Below are 14641 nucleotides of genomic sequence, written 5' to 3'. Positions count from 1 at the left end.
TATTGTGAAGATTTTTGTAGGAATGCATTGATTGAAATAGGGAAAAGAAAATGACAAAGAACAAGATAGAGGTGAATGATCACTCTATTGTTGAATTCAACTAATCCATTCTTCAGCAAGGTATATTTTAAAATGATATGAATAGGGTAAACTTCAAATTAGAGAGGTGTTTTTGAATAAGTGAAGAGTCTTCATTCATCTTAAGTGTTTGAGTAGAGAAGTGTGTGAACTTAGAAAAGAATATGAAAGTGAAAAAGCAATATTCTCTTGAACACCATAAAGAAAAGTGTTTCAAATTTAAGAATCAAGTGGGTGCTGTGGCTTAGCTGGTTAAAGCGCCTGTCTAGTAAACAGGAGATCCTGAGTTCAACTCTCAGCAGTGCCTTGCTTTTCTCATTGTTATATAATAAATCATTTTCATTAGGTCTTATTCCGATACAATTAAAATATAAAAGTCTGATTCATCTTACTGTTGAACAGATCAGCTTTAACCTTATAAAAACCCAAGTATTTTCAAGATTATAGAATGAATACTGTTATTGCAAAATGAAAAAAATACATATCTATGAGAAAGACGTAGATGAAATGTCGACCTAGAATGGAGCAATATTATTACCTTCATGAAAAAAATTGTAAAGAATTCAAGAAATGAAATTGGGTTTTATAAGAGTACCTGTTTATTAAAACATATGAATCCTTGCGTAGTGATTGAGTATCTTTTCGTGTTTGAGATTACAATACATATAAAGAAGAATTTATAGCAGAAAACACATTTTCATCATCAACAATACATTCTTTATGCATTTTTTACTATTACCGTTGGTGCTGTGGCTTAGTGGTTAAAGTTCCTGTCTCGTAAACAGGAAATCCTGAATTCAAATCTCAGCAGCATTTAACTGTTTTCTCCATGCTTTCCGAGTAATTTTCATCAAACAAGTGTTGAATACGATTTAAGTATAAACATCTGGTTCTATGAACTTTAGAATGTTATCCTAAAAATTAAATTAAATACTTGGTATTGTGAAGATTTTTGTAGGAATGCATTGATTGAAATAGGGAAAAGAAAATGACAAAGAACAAGATAGAGGTGAATGATCACTCTATTGTTGAATTCAACTAATCCATTCTTCAGCAAGGTATATTTTAAAATGATAGGAATAGGGTAAACTTCAAATTAGAGAGGTGTTTTTGAATAAGTGAAGAGTCTTCATTCATCTTAAGTTTATGAGTAGAGAAGTGTGTGAACTTAGAAAAGACTATGAAAGTGAAAAAGCAATATTCTCTTGAACAGCATAAAGAAAAGTGTTTCAAACTTAAGAATCAAGTGGGTGCTGTGGCTTAGCTGGTTAAAGCGCCTGTTTAGTAAAAAGGAGATCCTGAGTTCAACTCTCAGCAGCGCCTTGCTTTTCTCATTGTTATATAACAAATCATTTTCATTAGGTCTTATTCCAATACAATTAAAATATAAAAATCTGATTAATCTTACTGTTGAACAGATCATCTTAAACCTTATAAAAACCCAAGTATTTCCAAGATTATAGAATGAATACTGTTATTGCAAAATGAAAAAAATACATATCTATGAGAAAGACGTAGATGAAATTTCTACCTAGATTTGAGCAATATTAATACCTTCATGAAAAAAAATTGTAAAGAATTCAAGAAATGAAATTGGGTTTTATAAGAGTACCTGTTTATTAAAACATATTAATCCTTGCGTAGTGATTGAGTATCTTTTCGTGTTTAAGATTGCAATACATATAAAGAAGAATTTATGGCAGAAACACATTTTCATCATCAACAATAAATTATTTACGCATTTTTTACTATTAACGTTGGTGCTGTGGCTTAGTGGTTAAAGTGCCTGTCTGGTAAACAGGAAATCATGAGTTCAAATCTCAGCATCACCTAACTGTTTTCTCCATGCTTTCCGAATAATTTACATCAAACAAGTGTTGAATACAATTTAAGAATAAACATCTGGTTCTATGAACTTTAGAATAGGTTATCTTAAAAATTAAATAAAATGCTTGGTATTGTGAAGATTTTTGTAGGAATGCATTGACTGAAATAGGGAAAAGAAAATGACAAAGAACAAGATAGAGGTGAATGATCACTCTATTGTTGAATTCAACTAATCTATTCTTCAGGAAGGTATATTTTAAAATGATATGAATAGGGTAAACTTCAAATTAGAGAGGTGTTTTTGAATGACTGAAGAGTCTTCATTCATCTTAAGTGTTTGAGTAGAGAAGTGTGTGAACTTAGAAAAGAATATGAAAGTGAAAAAGCAATATTCTCTTGAACACCATAAAGAAAAGTGTTTCAAAATAAAGAATCAAGTGGGTGCTGTGGCATAGCTGGTTAAAGCACCTGTTTAGTAAAAAGGAGATCCTGATTTCAAATCTCAGCAGCGCCTTGCTTTTCTCATTGTTATATAACAAATCATTTTCATTAGGTCTTATTCCGATACAATTAAAATATAAAAGTCTGATTCATCTTACTGTTGAACAGATCATCTTAAACCTTATAAAAACAGAAGTATTTTTAAGATTATAGAATGAATACTGTTATTGCAAAATGAAAAAAATACATATCTATGAGAAAGACGTAGATGAAATTTCTAACTAGATTTGAGCAATATTAATACGATCATAATTTTTTTTTTTTAAGAATTCAAGAAATGAAATTGGGTTTTATAGTGAGGTTCCGTGACGATCGTAAGTGGTGTTTTCGACTCGCACGAATATGGCCGAGTCTGGTATCTATCAACCGCAAATGACGAGTTTAGTGGGTGTACGCGTTTTCGCTGTGCTAGCCTAAACCGTTTGTTTGTTTCGTGGGTTTCTTCATCTGAACCCACGGGTTCCATCTTAGATACAGCATCCATTTTGCTTCTTGCCCTCAAGTAGCCAGCGAACGGACGCTGTCCGCTTCGCAACCCTGGGATTCCCAAACTCCTGCGGAAGACACATTTCCTTTGAAAGTGTCTTTATGATGAGGGGGATGACACTGCAAGGCAGCTGGCCCCGCTCGAGGCTCATCTTGCCGTGCTGGACTATTGTCTCAATTGTGCATCTCATTAGGCACGTCCTTTTGATTTCTGCAACTCGTGTTTCATGGTACCTCCCCTTTTACACCCTCTTCGTTCCTGTCTTCCTCTGCACCTGTTTTTCGCCTTATCCTCGATCTGTTTACTGCTGATTGGAATGTACTAATGGTGAGAAGATGTGCTTTTACAGTTGGGAACTGCCAAATGTTACTGTACTTATGTTCCGGGCCCTGAATACATGAAAGGGACCCCTTATGGTCTTTACGATGGGAACCAAGTTGTAATCCTTTGTGTACCATGTTAACCTACGAGAGAAAACTGTATAAAAGGAGCGATCCACAGATACAAGTTGAAGCAGTCTCCTCGAACCTACACGTGTTGTACTTCCTGTGACTTCTGTGTTCCCTGCAGTAAATAAACCTCAAATCTTTGACGCCGAAGGAAGTGTCCCGTGTCTCTGTCATTTGTATGCCGGAACAGGTTACCCACGAAGGTTTCAGGTGTTATCCCTGGCACCGCTGGGTCTTAAATTAACCCAGTCCTTCAGTTGGCGCCCAACGTCGGGCTGCATCAGTGGTACCGGTCCAAAGCCCGACGATCGTGTGGAACTTCGTGTGAAATCTCCGAGGGAAGGTGCACCCCGCTTCATCGATCCTGTTGTCGAAACAAGTGGCCCGACGACTTTTCCCGCGAAGATTCCCGACTCCTGACGGCTGCGACGGACTGCTGCCCTGACTGTAGACCTGTTTTGGCACCTGGCGTAGACCTTGGTACAGCGAGACGATAGACGGGCCTTCCTGGTGACGCCATCGATCTTTGAGTTAAGTATTTGTGGGTCGCTCCCAGAGTCCTTTGTTGTGGGTGCTTAGTTGTTGCATGGTTCCATTGTATTTGTGGTTCTTAGTATTTTGTTCTTTGTTGTGATATTTGACGTCTGCAGTCGCCAAAAACCGAGGGTTTTTGCTCATTGCTGGGATATAGTGTAATCCCGTAACCCTTGACGTTTGTGAAACTCGGTTAGTGTGCACGATGCCTGGCTGTAGTACTTTGTTCAGTTGCTTTAAGGGTTGTGGTACGGATTCCCGACTGGAGGACTCGTGTCCGATACCTCCGGTTGGAACTCCAACTTATGAGTTGTATAGCCGCCATGGTTTGGGTCCAATCACGTTCAATGAGTGTTGGGTTCGTTATACTAAAAAAGACGGTGTCCTTAGTTGGCCACCTCATGGTAGTTTTGAGACCCCGATTTTAGATAATCTAGAAGCTAAATTGTTCCAAAGAAAAGCAAGGCCGGCCATGTTTGATTCCTTTCGGTTGTGGCGTAAAGAAGCCAAGCAGAGAGAAATCAAGCAGCTTAAGCGTAATAAAAGAGAAGGTATTGTTACAACGGTAAGAAACGCAGAGCAGTTCCAGCGAGATAAGGAGGAAAAGGAAAAGGAAGTTTTCGATAGATTGCAGCGTATGACTATAGATAAGTGTTACCCCGTTTTACCGACGGGTACGGATAAGAAGGAGGAAGTAGTAGAGGACCCCTTGTTGTCCTATCTCTTGAAGTCACCACCTCCGTACGCACAGGGTACTGTAGTTCCTGTGGTTCCCCCTGCTCCTGTTCCTCCACCTGCTCCTGCTCCTGTTCCACAACCTGTCCCCGTTCTTCAACCCGTTCCTGCTCCTCTACCTGCTTCCGTCCCTACTGCTCCTCCGCTTGTACTTCTCCATACTCCTGTTCCCGCTGCTCCTACTGTTCTGGTTACTCCTGCTGTTTCTTCTGTTTCTGACACTTCTCTTATTATCCCGTTGAGTTACTCTTCTTCTCCATCTGTTCGACGTCGTACCCCTTCTGTTGCTGCTAACTTCTTTAATTCTCTTGGACCTATTCTTGAGTCCGCTGGTTCGGACGGTCCTCAAAGACGAAGTCAGCTTCCCAGTGGTAGGGAACGTGACTCGCTGTATAACATGGCGATGGGTTGGATGAAATACCCCCTTAGAAATCCTCCACGTGTGGTGCTTGATACGTTTTGTCAATTTAACGAACCGACACAGAGGTTCGTGTTTGAAGAAATGTGCAAGGTTCTACGTGACCAAATATCGGCTGATGCATCTGATGATGTAATGACTGCTCTCACTAATCTCCAGCTCCAGTTTGCGAGCGGAATAATGGTGGGTAGCAATGTTCAGCGTGCTGTCGAGCAGTTGTTGTCTTTTCGTCCTTCTATAATGCCTAGGGCATTGTTTTTAGAAGACATTGAGGGACCGCTTGCAGCGCCTGGTCAGTATCCTATGCGTGAAGTTCCACCAGTGTGGATGCCAGGTAACCCTGGTGCTGCACCGCCGATCCTGCCGCATTTCCAGAGAGTGTGGATACACCTCCCATGGAAACGATCGGAGGTTTTGCAGGTAAAGCAATCTTTGCCTGACCCTCGCAAAAATCCTGCAGGGTACTATAAAGAATTGTCGCAGCTAGTGGATGCTACGATAATGAATCTGGCTGACATTGATATGTTGTTCGGTAACGTAGTTCCGCAACCGGTTTGGGCGAAAATTCGTCAGGAAAATCATGTAGCAGAATTAGGAAGTGATTGGGCTGCTCTTACAGCGGCGGATACCCGACAAGTTGGTGGGGCCAAGCCTGAACAGCTAATTACGGCTTTGCCCCAGAGAATTATTACTCTTATGAAGACGCTTATGCCAGCTATGAAGGTAAATTGGAACAAACTGTCCGCTTGCAAACAAAAGAAGGATGAGAGTGTCTCTGATTTCTTTACAAGATTTGAGGAGGCATTCATTGATCATAGTGGTCAAGATATGGGTACAGAGGGAGGTCAGCGATTGTTTGTGGACAAGTTTGTCTCAAATTTGTTGCCGGACCTAAGCAACAAATTACGAAATTCAGAAAGTGCGTGGGCTGTTTCCACTTCTGCTCAAATATTGGCCACGGCCCAATATTATGAGAATAGAGAGAAAGAAGAAAATGATCGAGCAGATAAAAAGACAAAAGAACTCAAAACTAAAGTGTTGTTGCAGCAAGCGTATCCTCCACGTTCGAATCAGAATGATTCGCAACAATGGAATAGATCGCAGTCTCAGTCGAATAGGTCGCAATCGCGAAATGACTCCTCTTCGCAGAGATCTTCGTTAGGGTACAATCAGTGTGCCTATTGTAGGGGAGAGGGTCATTTGAAATTCGATTGTCCAGTTTTGCTTGATCGAAACAATGGTAATTCATCTAGAGGAGGTCGTGGTGGTCCTCAACAGGCATCACGTGGTAGAGGTCGTGGTGCTCAAAATGATCGTTCTAACAATTCTTCTGACTCTAATAATTGTTTTGATCAGCGCGGATCGTCGCAAGGAAGATCTGCGCAGTACAATGTGGATGATTATTACGTCGATCAGGATGCTGACAACGGTAATTACTAGGACAGCCATAGACAAGGAGAGGGAGTAGTATCAGTTCCGGTTGATCAGAGAGGGCCTTACATCGCAGTTGCCACCTCGGGCGTAGTTGAGCCTTTTCTGTTGGACACTGGTGCAGCGAAAAGTTCCATCATGCATTCGAAACTCCCTGGCGCACCTTTGTCTGGCTTAACAAATGTTCCCGTTGGATTCTCTGGCGCCCCTGTTAGCAATCCGGTTTCTCGTCCGTTGCCCCTTACAATTGGGCCACGTGAGCTGAAAGCTCCTTTGATTTTGACTACTGGTTGTGGTGAAAATCTTTTGGGCCTGGATTTGCTAAAACGTCTGTATGCGACTCTGTATTGTTCTCCTGCGGGAGTGAAGCTTACGTTGGGTGAGAGAGTTGTCTCTCCTATGTACTTATCCATCGATAAGCTTCCACCGGAATTGAGTTCTCTTCCTGCATCTTTGTGGGCAATGGGCCCCAATGACGTGGGCCTGCTTGACATCTCCCCTTATGTTGTTCACTTGAAATCGAATGTGCGATTGCCACGTATTCCCCAGTATCGTATCTCCCTTGATGGTGAGCGAGCGCTGTTAGCGATCATTTACGATTTGATCGAGAAAGATGTTATCGAGGAGACTTGGGGAAACGTGTGCAATAGCCCTGTACTGCCCATCTTGAAGCGCACTGATCCATCAAAACCACCTGTTTATCGTTTTGTTATCGATTTACGGGAGGTGAATACAATTGTGATTCCTCAGTTCCCTGTGGTGCCTGACATCACGGCTCTACTGACTCTGACTCCAGCCTCTGCATCTTGGTTCTCGGTGATCGATCTGAAGAATGCTTTCTTTAGCATCCCGATTGCTGAGGAGAGTAGGGACCTTTTCAGTTTTTCTCTCGGTGGCCGCAGCTTTAGGTTCAAACGCGCTCCTCAGGGCTACTGTGAGAGCCCGTCGATATATAGCCAAGCTTTGAAGGGCCAACTAGATGCGTTTGTGTTGCCGGCCGGTGCGGCCTTGATCCAATATGTTGATGACTTATTGGTGGCTGCAGATACTCAGGACATTTGCAAAATTGCTACGGTGTCATTGTTGCAACATCTCTGTGACTTACATCATAAGGTGTCACCTTCTAAACTGCAATATTGTTGTCAAGAAGTAACCTATCTAGGTCACTTATTGTCAAAGGAGGGAAGAAGGTTGACCCCAGAGAGAATTGCAGCGATTGCTCGAATGACTGTGCCAACAACTCAGAGAGATGTACGTGCCTTTTTAGGTATGACGTCATACTGCAGGCAATGGATTCCAAATTTTTCATTGCTAGCAAAACCATTGGTGGCTCTTACGTGTAAGGATGTTCCAACTCCTTTACCATGGACGGAAGAATGTCAGAAAAGTTTTTCTGAATTGCGTGATGCGTTGTGTTCGGCTCCTGTGTTAGGTACCCCTGACTACAGTAAGCCGTTTATACTATACGTTCACGAGAGGGAAGGTTGTGCGTTGAGTGTTTTGACGCAACAATTCGGCGGTAAGCAACGTCCATGTGCATATTTTTCCTCGACCTTGGACCCGGTAGCTAGAGCATTGCCGAGTTGTCTGAGAGCAACAGCGGCAGCCGCGGTGTCCATCCGACAATCTGCAGGATTGGTCATGGATAATATGCTTACGGTGATGGTTCCGCATGCAGTTGACACTCTCTTGAATCGTACGAAAACTCAACACCTGACAAGTGCAAGATTGTCTGGTTATGAGTTGACGCTTTTGGCAAGTCACATTCAAATAAAACGTTGCAACGTCCTGAACCCGGCGACTTTGTTGCCAATCAGTATGGAATCAGACGAAGTAGCACCTCATGACTGCTACTTACGAACCGAGGAGGAAACAAAAGGTCGTGCAGACCTGAAAAATACTCCATTGGAAGATCCCGATGGGACCTTGTATGTGGATGGGTCGTGTTTTAAGTTGCCGAATGGCGATGTAACGACTGTGTATGCTGTGGTGACATTGAGTACTGTTGTGGAAAGTGCGAGATTGAATCAGAATTCTGCTCAGGCGGCAGAGCTGATTGCTTTGACTAGAGCATGTGTGTTGTCGAAAGGGAAACGGGTGAATGTGTTTACGGACAGCCAACAGCCAATACGCATTTGGCGTGGCCCATAGCTTTGGACGTTTGTGGAGAGAGAGAGGGTTCATGACATCGCATGGTACGAAGATTCAGCACGGACAGCTCGTGAATGATCTTTTGGACGCGCTTACATTGCCCAAGCAGGTGGCGATTATTAAATGTAGTGCGCACCGTAAGGTGACGGATGATGTTGGTCGTGGTAATGCGTTTACGGATGAGATTGCTAAGGAGACTGCCCGGAATCTTAGTACTAGAATGTATGTTACGAGTTCGGTTAGGTGGCCTACAGAGACTGGTATGTGTGAGGACACTATCGAGAGTGTGAAAGCGATTCAGAACGAGGCCACTGAATCTGAAAAGACGAAGTGGAAAGAGAGTACGGGAAAGTTGGATGCGAATGGCTGTTGGATTGATTTGTCGGAAAATAAGAGATGGATGTTGCCGGATGCATATGTGCTAGCTGTTGTGACGATGGCACACGGCTTGGCGCATATTAGTGTGAAAGGTATCTGCAAGTTGTTGTCCCCTGTATGGAAGAATGATGGTATTTCTAAGTGTGCTGAGAGATTGGTTAAGAATTGTATGATATGTATGATGTACAATCCTGGTAAGGGAACCCCTAAACCTCCTGGCCATTTTGCTCCCCCTTCATGTCCCTTTGAGGTGATTCAGCTAGACTTCATCCATATGGAGCGATGCAATAACCTGAAGTACGTTTTAGTTGTGGTTTGCGCATTCTCCCGATGGATTGAAGCCTACCCTCTCAAAGATAACACTGCTTTGTCCACTGCAAAAATCCTACTGAAGGAATACTTTCCTCGGAATGGAATGCCACGGATTGTATGGTCTGATAAGGGCCTTGGAATTACACAGAAATTCCACAGCGCCAATCATCCCCAGTCAGCAGGTTTGGTTGAAGGTTATAATGGCACCCTTAAATTAAAGTTAGCGAAGATTCAGGCTACGACTGGTCTCTCGTGGCCTGAAGCTTTACCCTTAGCTCTATTGTCAACAAGGGCGACTGTACACTCCCGAGTAGGGCTTAGCCCCTACGAGATTGTGTTCGGCCGCCCTGCCAATGTTTGGGGGGTCCCTAGACCAAGTGTGTTCTCTGATCTTGAATATCCAATGTTGATCCATTAACTTCATGATCTGACTGCTAAACTGAGGTTAATTCACCAACAGGTCTTTGAAGCACTGCCGACGCAGACGGAGGGTCCAGGCCACCAGCTCCAGCCCGGAGACTGGGTGGTGACACGAAACTTCGCCAGAAAACGCAACCTTGAGCCTCGTTTTACTGGACCCTACCAAGTGCTCCTTGCCACGAGGACTGCTGTTCGTTAGGAAGGACGCAAAAATTGGGTGCATGCCACCCATACTAAAAAGGTACCTGTACCTTTACCAGCAGACTCGTGGGTGAGGAAGGGCATTGCCTCGTCCGAAACAGAAGCTGTGCAGACTTTCGTTCCTTTTAGCGACGCTCAGCCTGTCGGAGAGACCTCAGTGCAGCAGAACGACATTGTTGAACATTTGTCATCACAAAACTCAGGATCTGAACAATTGACTGATCAACAGAACTCTGTTTCATCATCGGACCAACTGTTTGACGAACAGACACGTCCTGGGAAAAGCCGATATTTTCTGCGATCCAATATCAAAGACTAATAAAAGCTCTGCTTTCTCCTTTGACATCCACGTTACCCCATTGCTACCATTCAGTCTGAACACACTCGTATAAATTGTAATTTTGTAAATTTGAGCCTTTTTCCATATATACGGTTTGCTTTCACAGCTAGGAGATTTTGTACATATTGTAAATTAAAAATACCTTGCATCCGGGTGGGCCGTAGGGCCGCACGGGTACTTCCTTCCGGTTAGTAGGTCTTGACACTAGGTCAAAGACCGTCGGTTCCTGGGAACTCCTGGGGATTGACTACTGCTACACAGAACGAAGTGCGTCAAAAACGCTGCGGACGGTTTTAGAGGATGGCTTTCTCAAAGCTGTTGGATTTGGAAAAAGCTCAGGCCCAAAGATTCAAGCTGCAGCAAATTGCTCGTACAAAATGCTTCATGTCTCAGGTGTTCCTTCAATTCTTAACTGTTTCCTCATTATTGGTGGGTGGGGTGTATTACATGATACAGTCGTTCTTGCCTACTGCCTCACCTACCCCTTCTTCTGAACCTAAACCTATCTCCACTGTTTCTCCTCATTCCTTCCACATCTTACCACAACACGAGCAGGCTAGACGTGCGGAGTTCATGAACAATTCCTTTGTTCAGCTCCTTCATCAGCATCAGTTGGTTGTAAACACTACCAATTGTTGGGTGTGTGGGTTAATGCCACATACCACCGATAAAGGAATTCTGTACTTGGTCCTACCTTACAGTTCCCAGGGTTCAGATCGAGCATTCCAAACAATGTTTCGAAGCGCACTAGATTCTTACCCCAATCGAGGGCCACGTTCTCCCCACTTTGGTCCCGGTCCGTACCATAAGCCTTTGGCAATAGCGATTGCTGACTTAGATAGGGATATCTATGAGCCGTCGCTTATCCCAGATGAAGAGGTGCGAGCCTATAGGGATCTGAGTGAGGTTGAGTATAATGCGCTCGTAGGTGAAAGACAGCTTAAAAGCTCGTCTCCAATATGGATCGTACCCCACCTTGGTAATTTCTGTCTATAAGGTCGTGGCCGAAGCCCGAGAGCTCACCTTGGAGAGAGTGCTTGCTCCGAGATGTATGTTTTACCAATGCTCTCTTCCCCTGTTCTCCTGACTGCCAAGGGTACATACTTTGTCTGTTATGACCGTGCATATACATGGTTGCCCCTTGACTTTGCGGGCACCTGTTATATTGCAAACTTGTTGCCTCCAACTTTTACGGTTGCCGCAGATTATCATAAGACCAGAGTTGTGAGGGGCGTGATTAGCGAAGAGGACAATGCCGGTCAAGAGGCAGGAGACTTTTTCAAGGGTTTCTTTCCGTTTTGGGGACCTATGGTCAATAGTAGGAACCTGAGACAGTTGACTCGAGTGGTGGAATCGACTGCTAATATCACTGCCAGTGCCCTTGGTAACATTACAGCAGAGCTCCAGGTGGATAGGCTTATGACGTTACAAAACCGTATGGTTTTAGACGTTGTCTTAGCAGATCGAGGTGGAGTATGTAAGGTGATCCATTCGAGCTGTTGTATTTTCATTCCAGATAACGCTCCGACTGTCTATCAAACCATCTCGAAGTTGCATAAGATCTCTGAGTCCATACACGTGGACGTAGGGGATTGGACGCTACTAGGATGGTTTTGGGGCCTAATGTCGACTTGGGGTTGGACGATTCTGATGATTATCGGGGTTGTTGTAGCATTCCTGTTCACGTGCTGTCTTTGTGTGCAGTGTGGTCCTGCCTTATGTGGCCTCTGTGCCACAACGTGTATAAGACGGCCGCCTGTTACCAAGGAAGCATTGATGGATAGAATTATGTTGCAGCAGCATCTGGATGGTCTGATGAATATCGAGATCGATTATGATTCCGACTAGTGCTTGCCTACATGAGGGCAAAAGGAGCGTCTGAGGTTCCGTGACGATCGTAAGTGGTGTTTTCGACTCGCACGAATATGGCCGAGTCTGGTATCTATGAACCGCAAATGACGAGTTTAGTGGGTGTACGCGTTTTCGCTGTGCTAGCCTAAACCGTTCGTTTGTTTTGTGGGTTTCTTCATCTGAACCCACGGGTTCCTTCTTAGATATGGCATCCATTTTGTTTCTTGCCCTCAAGTAGCCAGCGAACGGACGCTGTCCGCTTCGCGACCCTGGGATTCCCAAACTCCTGCGGAAGACACATTTCCTTTGAAAGTGTCTTTATGATGAGGGGGATGACACTGCAAGGCAGCTGGCCCCGCTCGAGGCTCATCTTGCCGTGCCGGACTATTGTCTCAGTTGTGCATCTCATTAGGCACGTCCTTTTGATTCTTGCAACTCGTGTTTCCTGGTACCTCCCCTTTTACACCCTCTTCGTTCCTGTCTTCCTCTGCACCTGTTTTTCGCCTTATCCTCGATCTGTTTACTGCTGATTGGAATGTACTAATGGTGAGAAGATGTGCTTTTACAGTTGGGAACTACCAAATGTTACTGTACTTATGTTCCGGGCCCTGAATACATGAAAGCGACCCCTTATGGTCTTTACGATGGGAACCAAGTTGTAATCCTTTGTGTACCATGTTAACCTATGAGAGAAAACTGTATAAAAGGAGCGATCCACAGATACAAGTTGAAGCAGTCTCCTGGAACCTGCACGTGTTGTACTTCCTGTGACTTCTGTGTTCCCTGCAGTAAATAAACCTCGAATCTTTGACACCGAAGAAGTGTCCCGTGTCTCTGTCATTTGTATGCCAGAACAGGTTACCCACGAAGGTTTCAGGTGTTATCCCTGGCACCGCTGGGTCTTAAATTAACCCAGTCCTTCAATAGGAGTACCTGTTTATTAAAACATATTAATACTTGCGTAGTGATTGAGTATCTTCGTGTTTAAGATTACAATACATATAAAGAAGAATTTATAGCAGGAAACACATTTTCATCATCAACAATAAATTATTTATGCATTTCTTACTGTTAACGTTGGTGCTGTGGCTTAGTGGTTAAAGCGCCTGTCTCGTTAACAGGAAATCCTGAGTTCAAATCTCAGCAGCACCTAACTGTTTTCTCCATGCTTTCCAAATAATTTTCATCAAACAAATGTTGAATACAATTTAAGAATAAACATCTGGTTCTATGAACTTTAGAATAAGTTATCTTAAAAATTAAATAAAATGCTTGGTATTGTGAAGATTTTTGTAGGAAGGCATTGACTGAAATAGGGAAAAGAAAATGACAAAGAACAGGATAGAGGTGAGTGATCACTCTATTGTTGAATTCAACTAATCCATTCTTCAGCAAGGTATATTTTAAAATGATATGAATAGGGTAAACTTCAAATTAGAGAGGTGTTTTTGAATAAGTGAAGAGTCTTCATTCATCTTAAATGTTTGAGTAGAGAAGTGTGTGAACTTAGAAAAGAATATGAAAGTGAAAAAGCAATATCCTCTTGAACACCATAAAGAAAAGTGTTTCAAACTTAAAAATCAAGTGGGTGCTGTGGCTTAGATGGTTAAAGCGCCTGTCTAGTAAACAGGAGATCCTGAGTTCAACTCTCAGCAGTGCCTTGCTTTTCTCATTGTTATATAACAAATCATTTTCATTAGGTCTTATTCCGATACAATTAAAATATAAAAGTCTGATTCATCTTACTGTTGAAAAGATCATCTTAAACCTTATAAAAACCCAAGTATTTTCAAGATTATAGAATGAATACTGTTATTGCAAAATGAAAAAAAAGAAATATCTATGAGAAAGACGTAGATGAAATTTCTAACTAGATTTGAGCAATAATAATACCTTCATGAAAAAAAATTGTAAAGAATTCAAGAAATGAAATTAGGTTTTATAAGAGTACCTGTTTATTAAAACATATTAATACTTGCGTAGTGATTGAGTATCTTTTCGTGTTTAAGATCACAATACATATAAGGAAGAATTTATAGCAGGAAACACATTTTCATCATCAACAATAAATTATTTATGCATTTTTTACTATTAACGTTGGTGCTGTGGCTTAGTGGTTAAAGCGCCTGTTTGGTAAACAGGAAATCTTGAGTTCAAATCTCAGCAGCACCTAACTGTTTTCTCCATGCTTTCCGAATAATTTTCATCAAACAAGTGTTGAATACAATTTAAGAATAAACATCTGGTTCTATGAACTTTAGAATAAGTTATCTTAAAAATTAAATAAAATAATTTTTATTGTGAAGATTTTTGTAGGACTGCATTGACTGGAATAGGGAAAAGAAAATGACAAAGAACAAGATAGAGGGGAATGATCACTCTATTGTTGAATTCAACTAATCCATTCTTTAGCAAGGTATATTTTGAAATGATATGAATAGGGTAAACTTCAAATTAGAGAGGTGTTTTTGAATAAGTGAAGAGTCTTCATTCATCTTAAGTGTTTGAGTAGAGAAGTGTGTGAACTT

The 14641-nt window shown here is 42.3% G+C and overlaps 4 non-coding genes across 4 annotated transcripts; all 4 read left to right on the top strand.

Annotated features, from left to right (window-relative positions):
* The first annotated feature begins 311 nt into the window (after window positions 1–311).
* Window positions 312–385, top strand: TRNAT-AGU (transfer RNA threonine (anticodon AGU)). Its single transcript has one exon. It is a non-coding gene; the product is annotated as a tRNA-Thr (tRNA).
* A 12807-nt stretch (window positions 386–13192) lies between these two features.
* Window positions 13193–13265, top strand: TRNAT-CGU (transfer RNA threonine (anticodon CGU)). The gene has a single exon. It is a non-coding gene; the product is annotated as a tRNA-Thr (tRNA).
* Window positions 13266–13700: 435 nt separating this feature from the next.
* On the top strand, window positions 13701–13774 carry TRNAT-AGU (transfer RNA threonine (anticodon AGU)). Its single transcript has one exon. It is a non-coding gene; the product is annotated as a tRNA-Thr (tRNA).
* Window positions 13775–14212: 438 nt separating this feature from the next.
* On the top strand, window positions 14213–14285 carry TRNAT-GGU (transfer RNA threonine (anticodon GGU)). Its single transcript has one exon. It is a non-coding gene; the product is annotated as a tRNA-Thr (tRNA).
* Window positions 14286–14641: the final 356 nt, after the last annotated feature.

This window comes from Lissotriton vulgaris, chromosome 12 (genome assembly GCF_964263255.1).
Source record: "Lissotriton vulgaris chromosome 12, aLisVul1.2, whole genome shotgun sequence".
Classification (NCBI taxonomy): domain Eukaryota; kingdom Metazoa; phylum Chordata; class Amphibia; order Caudata; family Salamandridae; genus Lissotriton; species Lissotriton vulgaris.
This window is presented reverse-complemented; position numbering and strand designations above follow the sequence as displayed.